Genomic DNA, 10,745 nt, shown 5'->3' on the forward strand with positions numbered 1-10,745 from the left:
TCTTGAGAAATGTCTGCTGAATTAAAATAGTTCATTAGTTAGTGTTAGTTTATAGGCATTGACATCATTGTTTACTTTTTCTGCTCTTTGAAATATTAGGGCTAACAGGCCAAATTCATTACTTAAGTTACAGAGCCTTGACCTGTGATTTCTACCATTCAAGGGCAGCATGTTTTCTGCAATATAAAGCACTGATAGAGGTTAGATGACTTTTCCAAGGTCACACAACCAGTAGTAGAGACCAAGTTTGAACCCAAGTCTTAATTAGCTTAGTCCGGCTCTTTTCCATTACACCATCCTGCCTCTCATTTAAAGATATAAATTCTGAAGCAGAAGCAATGCTGACAATTCCAGGAATGCACTTGATTGTATGATGATAATAACAACAATGATGATGACAATAATAATACTAGCAATTATATTTATATAGCACTTCACATGTATTGTCTCATTTGATCTTTACAATAACCATGGAGGTATGTGCTATCATTATTCCCCTTTCAGAGTTGAGAAAACTAAAGCAGGTAGAACTTCCCTAGAATCACATAGCTAGTAAATATAAATAAAATAGTAAATAAATTCTTCTAGATGACTAGCAAAATAGGAGACAGCATGTTGTCTAGCATGACTTTAGAAGTTAAAGAGATAAGCTTAGAATCCCTAATTTCCTTTAAAACTGAGCTTAAATAATATTTTCTACATAAGACCTCTCCTGATTTTTCCAGTTACTAGTACCTCCACCTTCCTCACCAAATAGTAACAATAATAATAATAAACTTGTATTAATCTTATAAATATGTATATTTATTGCTTATCTTTATTTTGCACATTGTATGTATTATAAAAACTTAAGTTCCTTGAGTGAAGGAGTGCTTCATTTAAGCCTTTGTATATCCCAGCAAAGAGTAGGTTCTTAATAACTGCTTGTTGGTTGGTTCATTGTTTAATCCTGGCTTTGTGGATTATCTCTGTCTCTGACTATGTTAACTTTTTTAGCCTCAGTTTCCTCTTCTATAAAATGAGTCACTTAAATTATATAATATTTAAAGTCCTTTGTACCTCATTCTATGATCCTGTGTTATGAAAAAAGATACTGAAAAGGAGGCCACTAACCACTTTGTTTTAACCTAATGTACAAGCCAGTCATGGTTTAGTTTTGAATCATAGGATATTACTTACAAGGGAAACTTAAATAATAAATAAGGTTTATCACAAAGTGACACAGGTGGAGAATTGCTGCTCTTTAACTAGTAAATATGACCACTGATGGCTATGGTAAGGATAGACCTATGAGCTGTGTAATTTATAATAGACCCAAAATTTTTGATCCTGAAGATATGACATGCATTCCCATCATAAACTAAGAATTTGAGTTACCAGTCAGTTACCTTGTGACTGGACTACTCTACCTACCTGGGACCATCATGACCACTACTACTCCTTGGTATGTGCTGGCACATTCACAATCTTCAGGCCAACATCTCAACCCTTGAAAATATTTGCATTTTACACTATCTACTTCCTGGTTTTCCTTCATATTTTTCAGCTAGTTAATAATCATTTTTTTCCTTCTTATGCTTGTACCAGCATTTGAAAAGATGGGAAGGAAGACTTTTGACAAAAGTGGCAGTAACTATATTTTCACTTTTTAGCCCTGTAGTATCCCAAAATATTGATGGAGTATGGGGTAGAGAAGATTTCATGAGAACAAGTTAACTGTTCTTGTATTTGAAAGTTTAATTTGGAGAAGTTTTTATATCCTTCAAAGATTAAGTGGAAATTTATAACAGTAGCTTACACAGAACATTTTTAAGGAAAAGGAAGAGATAGGAGCTATGAAAAAAATTGCTACAAAATAGAAACCTAAACAGAAAAGTGAAACTTAAGATATATTTAGTTTTGCTGCAGAGGAATTCAGAGGGAGGATTACAAGATAAATGATATTTGCTACCATGGTCACTTATTGAACGTTCGAAGGTCAGTAATTCAACTGCTGTCCTATTCAATGTTCAAGCTGAAATATTACTGGGATTCAAGGAAATGGTCATGTGTAGTTTCTCAGCCAGTCTCTCACCCTGTGCCCTCTTATTATCAAATAGATATTTGAAGGCAAGTACAACTCCCTATGATTAATATAAGTTGTTCTAGATAACATCTAATCATTCAGTCTTTCATTATCATTCACTTGAGAAGTGAGGTAATACCATGACAACAACAAATAATTTTTCACTTGGGACTGTCTAGGGAGGACTAGCAATGAGGACATAAGGTCTGTCTAGTGTTTGTCCTATGGTGCCCAAGTGAAAACTTCTCTCCTTGCCTTTCCCCTTTTCTCTTCTTCTGTCCCTTACTCAAGCTCCCCACATATGTGAACCTATATCTCAATTTAAAACCTGCTGTGTTTAAAACTACCAGTTTCTAAACCCTTAAGACCCAATATTTTAGTGACTTTGTGATGCACTTTATGATCCCCTATAAAATTTTAATTGCTTGTTTTTTGACAGAAGATTAATAGACGAAATATTTTACCAGAATGAGAAGGTCTTGTGTCTTTCCTCTATCTTGCAACACCTCATGTCTCTGACACTCTTGAACAGATAAGATTTAGAGTAATTGATTTCTATCAAATATTTGAAGAGATATCATATTGAAGAAGAATTAGATTTGTTCTCCTCTCTCTTTCTCTCACAAACACACACACACACAGAGGTAGTTTTCATTCAATATAAGTAAAAAATAATCAGAATTATAAAAAAATGAGATAGGCTCCATTGGAAAGTACTTTGTTTCTTTTTGCTGAAGTATGTAAAGCAAAAGATGGATGATCAATATCAGAGAGTGGGGGAAAAGAATAGAATTCCTAAACAGGTAAGTATGTGTCAAGTGATGATTATGCACTTAATACTTTCAAGGGATGAATTAATCAACAAAAATTTAGCAAGTGTCTACTATGTACGAGCTGATGTTACAAAAGCAAGTGTGTGTTGTCCACATGGGGAATGTGTGATCACATGGGTTTATCTAAACGTGTCTTACAGGGAGAGATTGAGACCATGAGGTTAACTATTCTTTTCCTCTCAGAGAAGATGTTCTGATCTAGAATTTTGTCTTACTAGCTTTTTCCCAAATATTGCTATTCTCGGGGGGAATGATTTAGTTTCAAAATGTGTTTTCTTGATATTATACCTATTTAACAAGAAATTCCCAAAGCCCACACTAGCACATGCTGGCTCTCCTACCTCTCTCTGTGTCTATGTCTCTGTGCCTATCACTCTCTGTATCCCTATGTCTCTCTGTCTCTGTTTCTGTCTGTCTCTTCTCTTTCTGTGTCTCTTTTTTGTCTCTTGATATACATATATATGTATGTATATGTATATACATATGCATTCATGTGTATTATAACTATAAATCATTTCATATAATTAAATGTTATAATTAATATATACACAAAATTTATTTTCCCAGCAAATGCCATTTACACGACAACCATATTCTAATGAATATAAAATAAATCCATCCATCCTTGTCAATGACAAACAGAAATCAGAGAAGTTATATAGATTAGAATATACAAGATAATATATGGCACAGTGAGTAGAGCACCAGCCCTGAAGTCAGGAGGATCTAAGTTCAAATGTGTCCTCAGGCATTTAACACTTCCTAGCTGTGTGACCTTGGGCAAGTCACTTAACCCCAACTATAATAATAATAATAATAATAATAATAATAATAATAATAATAATAATACACAGGGTAAATGAGTTGTCCCATTAGGTTTGAGATTTTTCAGTTCAACAAAAAGTCTCTGGTCTCATCCAAGGGGAAATTTCTTAGTCTATAATGTGATAAACTGGTAATGACAGCTCCTTTACATGTTGGCTTTTTCTCAGAGTCACTTGTTGCAGGGATCTCTTTCTAAAAAGAGTCTTATTTTAAAGAAGGGAAAGGGACCTGTATGTGCAAGAATGTTTGTGGCAGCCTTCTTTGTAGTGGCTGGAAACTGGAAACTGAATGGATGCCCATCAATTGGAGAATGGCTGAATAAATTGTGGTATGTGAATATTATGGAATATTATTGTTCTGTAAGAAATGACCAACAGAATGATTTCAGAAAGGCTTGGAGAGACTTACATGAACTGATGATAAGTGAAATGAGCAGGACCAGGAGATCATTATATACTTCAACAACAATACTGTATGATGATCAATTCTGATGGACATGGTGGATCTTCAACAATGAGATGAACCAAAACAGTTCCAATAGAACAGTAATGAACTGAACCAGCTATACCCAGTGAAAGAATTCTGGGAGATGACTATGAACCACTACATAGAATTCCCAATTCCTCTATTTTTGTCTTCCTGCATTTCTGATTTCCTTCACAGGCTAATTGTACACTATTTCAAAGTCCGATTCTTTTTGTACAGCAAAATAAATGTATGGATGTGTATACATATATTCTATTTAACTTATACTTCAACATATTTAACATGTATGCATTTAACATATATATACACATACATACAGAGAGAGAGAGAGAGAGAAGAGAGAGAATCCTGTCTCCAACTTAAATTAGTTCTGTGACTGCAGTCAAGTCACTTAATATTTCACTTTCTTTATCTGTAAAATATAGATAGGGATGCTTGCCTTTCATTAACCAAATAATTGTAAAGAAAACCACTTTGTAAATTTTAAAGGATTGTGTAAATGTCATAGATACTTCAGGGTATATGTCCTATCTCTAATACATACTAGTTATGTGAATCTTGGGAAGTCACTTAGCCTTTTGGGACACTCGGCTACTCTGTGCAAGTATAAATTGCAAAAGAGAATTTAACATTGATTGAGGGAATTTCGCCCCAGGTATTCCCTATACTAATGAAATCACAGATCCAATCCAAAATTTTAGATAACAAACTAGCCCTTACCTACAAAGAGTACAAAGAGATTACATTCTACTGCACAATCCTTAGGCCCACAGATATCAAATATGGGGAGAGGTATAACTTCATCCGATACTTTATAGTGTCTTTGTTTTTCTCAGTCAGAGGCAGCCTGATATTATTGTTATTCAGAGCTCTTACCAAGGAAAAACATCATTCCTATTGAAGAAACTCCCCTACCAATGCAGTTCAGCATTTACTCAGCAATTTATAATCATAGAGAGTTATATGGAGGCAATTAAAGGCTCAGTGACTTGCCTAGAACCATGCAATAAGTATATTTCAGTTATATTTAGAAAAAATTATGTTGACATTGGAAGTTAGCTTAAACCCCCAAAGGGACATCCCTGTTGTTCTGGGTACTTTCTTTTGATTCAGGAGACATTCATTTTTCTGTCATTCTTTTCCTGGAATGGCAGGAGGCTAATAAGGTTCTAGGTTCCAAAATAAAATAAAATAAAAAGTATGTGTTTCAAGGATATTAAGATAATTGGAATGACTAGAAAAGAAGATTCCCAATGAGCACCTTTCTCCATCAAATCATTCATCAGGCCTTGTGCTTCAAATATATTCTGAGATCACAAAGGAACTTTCTATTTCTCCCCTCCCAATTTGCCAATAGCTATCAGTTCCTTAATCATAAGGTTTCACTATCATCTCATATTTGGCAAAATTTCCTGAAACTGGTGACAATTCCCTCTATCCCTGGAAGTAAATATATAGGAAGACACATTTGCACTTTCCTTTCAATTTTCCTGCTCCTTTACACTTTCATTTTCCATTTCAAGGAAAGAGAAATCATCTTGAACTCAAATTCTGTTTCATCTTCTGTTGTCACCAGAAGATGTCATGAAAGCATTAGGAAGAGAGTTAATACCTGACCTGAACCACCTGGATATTTTTGATTTTAAGTAAAGTCATAATATAATTTCCTACACTCATGAAATAATTTAGAATATTTAAAAGATTTTTCACATATATTGTCCCCAAGAGGGTGATAAGGTAGGTATTGCAATTCTTTTTATTTTTGAGGAAACTAAAGCTCAGAGAAATGAATTATTTGACTCAAAATCACGTTAGAAAGTAATGGGGCAGGTAAAAATTCATAAAAAAAGGAAAAAATCAATGAAAAAATATAATTTATAATTTTAAATGAAAAATTACACACTTATAAATACATGTTGACAAAATTTATTAAATATTAAAAGTATAAAAAAGAATGTTTAACTGTTATATCATGAATTAAAATAGCTACATGTAAATCTCTGTACTAAAATCTAAAGTATGGAACTTCTCTCAGTCTATAGAGTCCCATCAAGCATTCACTCTAACTTTTTTTTATTAGGAAAGATGCCTGCAAGGTGGTGATGGCTTACTTTTGAACTTGATCTCTAGCTCAAAGGATATAAATTTTTAAAAAAGTAAAACTGGGGATATAAATGAAAAAAGAGTCTTCCTCTGCTTCACATAGAGGCAATTCTGAAAGGGGCCTTAGAGATCAATTAGGCCAACCCCCTCCTCATTTTGCAAATGAGGAAACTTTAGCCCAAGTTTCCTGACTCTAAACCCTAAACTCTAAGTTTAAATATAGCAAACTATGTGGCATATTGATTTTCAAGGGCCAGAAGAATTACAGTAATCAAAATATCAAGAAACTCAGTAGCAAAGAATAATAACAGAACTCTCCTCCCTAAAATATTTTAAGTTTTATAAATCTTTCTTCATAATGCTCCTTGAATGACTAATAACTGAGGTTGAAACTATAATAATTTTTGGAGTAGCATATATCTAATGAGTATTAGAATTAGAATTAGATTTCAAACCCAGGTTTTTCATGACTCCTTGACTTCATTCCACTTTACCTTACTGTTGCCTATACCTGAGGGATTCATCACTACCCTTAGCATTGACATTATCTGGATTTCACTTAGATGAAACTATTTGGAAAAAAGGTCCTGAAAGAAGCAATGCACTCAAAATGGTGATTGATATAATCAAATATTGTGAGTTTTGTTCCAGATAACCTCAATAAATCCTGTTTTTTTAAAAATCCTATTGACTATGCCTTTAAACCCAAATCACTCTAGTTTTCATTGAATGGTCAATAATAACCTCCCGGCCCCAAGCCTTTGTGGCTTCTGGTTTAGGTTCTGCTTTCTGTTCTCCTCAGAAACTCTGAGAGTCTTCTCTTCCCAAATTGATATTTTGTGATGATAAATTGGATCCCAGTCTAGCCCTTAGTCATTGAACGGCCATTGCTTCAGACACACTGAGAGCTGGGAAAGGTCTTAATTTAGAAAGGCAAAGTCACTGAATATTGGGCTATCATTAGTCCTGCCACTGGACTTTGATGACTTTGGAGAAGAGAGTGAGGTTGATGCACCACTATGCCACGCTTAAATCCAATTCATTCACAGATTAAAGACACAGACAACTCTTGAGATATCATTGATCTGCTTTAAGAAAGATAAAAAATAAATACCACTGATAAAGCAAGTCATATATTTTCTAGTGCCTATAAAAATGATGTTTATAACATTCTATAGTCTATCAAGTGAACAATAATGCTATATAAAAATCTATGTATCTTAATTTTTAAAATATTTCATTGCTAAAAAATGTTAACAATCTTCATTGAGTTTGCTGATGATTGCCTTGATATTGGTGACTACTGATTGATAAGCGTGGTGGTTATTGAAGATTGAAGTGATTATGGCAGTTTCTTAAAACAACAATGAAGTTTATTTAATTGATGGATTCTTTCACTTGAATACTTAGAGGTCATTATAGGATTATTAACTGGCCTACTTTCTAAATTTCACTTTTCAATGTCTCAGGAAATAGATCTGAAATCGCAAGAGATAGGAAAGGCTCATTGGTAGCAGTCAGAACACATACATTTATTAAGTTCGCTATCTTATATAATTCTTGAGCACCCCAAAATAATTGAAACATCAAAGCAATATCAAAAAGTAATACCCAAAAGTAATATCAGTAATCATTGATCACGGATCACCATAAGTTTGAAATATTGTGAGGACTGTCAAAATGTAACACAGAGAAACATCATGAGCACATTCTGTTGGAAAAATGGCACTGATAGGCTTGCTCAACACAAGGCTTCTATGAGTTATCAAATTAGTGTTTTAAAAAGCACTGGACTAGAAATCAGGAGACTTAAACTAGTATTAATTCAAACAATATCTGGTTATGTGATTTTGGACAAGCCACAAAATCTGTCTAAAGAACTGAGGTACCACTTCATGCTTCTAAGATTGGCTATAATGACAGGAAAAGATAATGATAAATGTTCAAGGGGATGCAGTAAAACTGGGTAAAGTTGTGAAATGATCCAACCATTCTAGAGCGCAATTTGTAACTATGCTCTAGTGATATACTCTTTGATCCAGCAGTGACACTCTTGCATCTGTATCTCAAAGAGATCATAAAAGAGGGAAAAAGATTCACATATGCAAAAATATATCTTGCAGACCTCTTTGAAGTGGCAAGGAACTGGAAATTATGTGGATGCCCATCAATTAAGGGATGGCTGAATAAGTTATGAGATATGAATATAATAGAATATTATTGTTCTATAGGAAATAATGAGCAGGCTGATTTCAGAAAAGCTTGATAGACTTACATGAACTGATGGTCAGTAAAGCAAGCAGAACCAAGAGAACATTGTACACAGTAACAAGAAGATTATTTGGTAATCAACTGTGATGGACTTGGGTTTTCTTAACAATGAGGTAATTGAAGATAATTCCAGTAGATTTGGGATGAAAAATATCATACGCATCCAGAGAGAAAACTATGGAGACTAAAATATGGATCAAAGTTTAGTGTTTTCACCTTTGTCTTTGCTTGTTTTTCCCCCACTTTTGGTCTTTTTTTTTGGCACAACATGACAAATATGGAGATATGTTAAAAGAAGTACCCATGTTTAATTTACATAAAAGTATTTGCCATTTTGAGGAGTGATGAGATGACAGGAGGAAGAAAAATTTGAAATACAAAATCTTATAAAATGTTAAACTCTCTTTACATGTATTTGGAAAATTTTTAAAACTTTGAAAATTTTTAAAAAACGCAGAAAAATATCTGGTTTCAGTTTTGTCAATTAAAAATGAGTTTGGATTATTTGGTCTCTAAGTACCCACTCACTTCCAACATTTAAAAATTTTATGGAACTTAAGAGTATTATGGATTTGATAACACAGCATATATGTTGGAATTAATAAGTGTATTGGAAGCCTTAGAGGCAGCTGGTAGCAGAGTGGAGAGACCACTAGACACAGAGTCAGGAAGACTGGAGTCCCAGACGCTACTAGTTCTCCAACCCTGAGCAAGTCACTTAACCTGTATTTGTATCCATTTTTTTTCAACTGTAAAATGAAGTTAAATAAATAACTTGTATCACACAAGGACATTATGTGATTCAAGTAAGTATTTGTAAAAAGTCCAAAGCCCAATAGCTGTTAAAGCAACTAGGTAGCCCTGTGGACAGAGCACAGTTCTGGAAGCAGGAGGATCTGAATTCAAATTCAGACTCAAACATTTACAAGCTCTTTGACCCTGCCAAATCACTTAACCTATTTTGTCTCAGTTTCCTCATCCATAAAATGAGCTGGTAAAGGAAAGAACAAGTATCTCACTCTTTCTTGATCCACTTATCCAATCAGTTGCCATTTCTTGACATTTCTATCTTCACAACATCTCATGACAATCACTTTCTCTCCAGATGCATAGCTACTACGTTAGTTCACAGTCTTATCACCTCTAAATTCAGAACATCTTAGGCACTGTTATGAAATAATTTTCCTTAAGCACAGTTAAGCACAGTTCTGAAGATATGACTCCCATATTCTTTGATCAACTTCTAATTGCCTCTAGAATAAAATACAAACTCTTCTAATTTAACTTTCAAAGTCCTATCCAACCTATTTTTCCAGGCTCACTGCACATTACTCCCTATCCAGCACTCTATGATATAGTTAGCCTAGCCTTCTATCTTACAGAATCCCTCTTTTCCTCTAAGAAATAGCTCAGGCACCATATTCTGCATGAAAGCTTTTCTAAGTCTAACTTGCATTTAACTAGTTTGTATACATTTTGTGTGTATATATGTATTAACTTTTTATTTATGCTATATATTATTTGTCCTAATTGTTGGTGTGGTGCTCAGTCTGTATCATCTCTTAGGTTTTTACCAAACCTATTCATAAGATATACTAGTACAAACAACAAATGATTTTTTGAAAAATAGATGCAGTCCAGTATGCTCATCTAAACTGCAACTAGAAGATGACTCCCAATTTCAGTTTTCTGGTTGAGGTTAAGTTGCTTTGATGGGGAAGGAAGGGATTGAAGAAAAGAACAGTCCCAGAAGACGCAGGGAAACTGAACAGTACTACACAGCTTCTTTCCAAATATCTAATGAAATTTGATCAATAAGATAGTTTGAAATAACAGGTACCTTTCTGAAATCAATATCCTGGAAGACATAATTATGTTGTCTTAGGATATCAGTGAGTCACAATTTATTTTTTCATATTCACACTGACCACATTGAGGGGAAAAAAGCAAAAATATAGAAAATATGTATATAGTTCAGTCTTCACAAAGAGTTCATTACACCTCTCTGTGAAGGTGAACAGTATTTTATCATGAATCCTTTGGAATGGTCTGTTTATAGTTTATTATCAGTTAGTTAACTCTTACAGTCAAAAAGTGCTGGGACCACAGTACCTGATCCTTGGTGAGTGCCAGGAGATGAAAGGAATGAGAAACAAAAAGAT

The sequence above is a fragment of the Sminthopsis crassicaudata genome, chromosome 2 (genome assembly GCF_048593235.1).
Source record: "Sminthopsis crassicaudata isolate SCR6 chromosome 2, ASM4859323v1, whole genome shotgun sequence".
NCBI classification, from domain to species: Eukaryota; Metazoa; Chordata; class Mammalia; order Dasyuromorphia; family Dasyuridae; genus Sminthopsis; species Sminthopsis crassicaudata.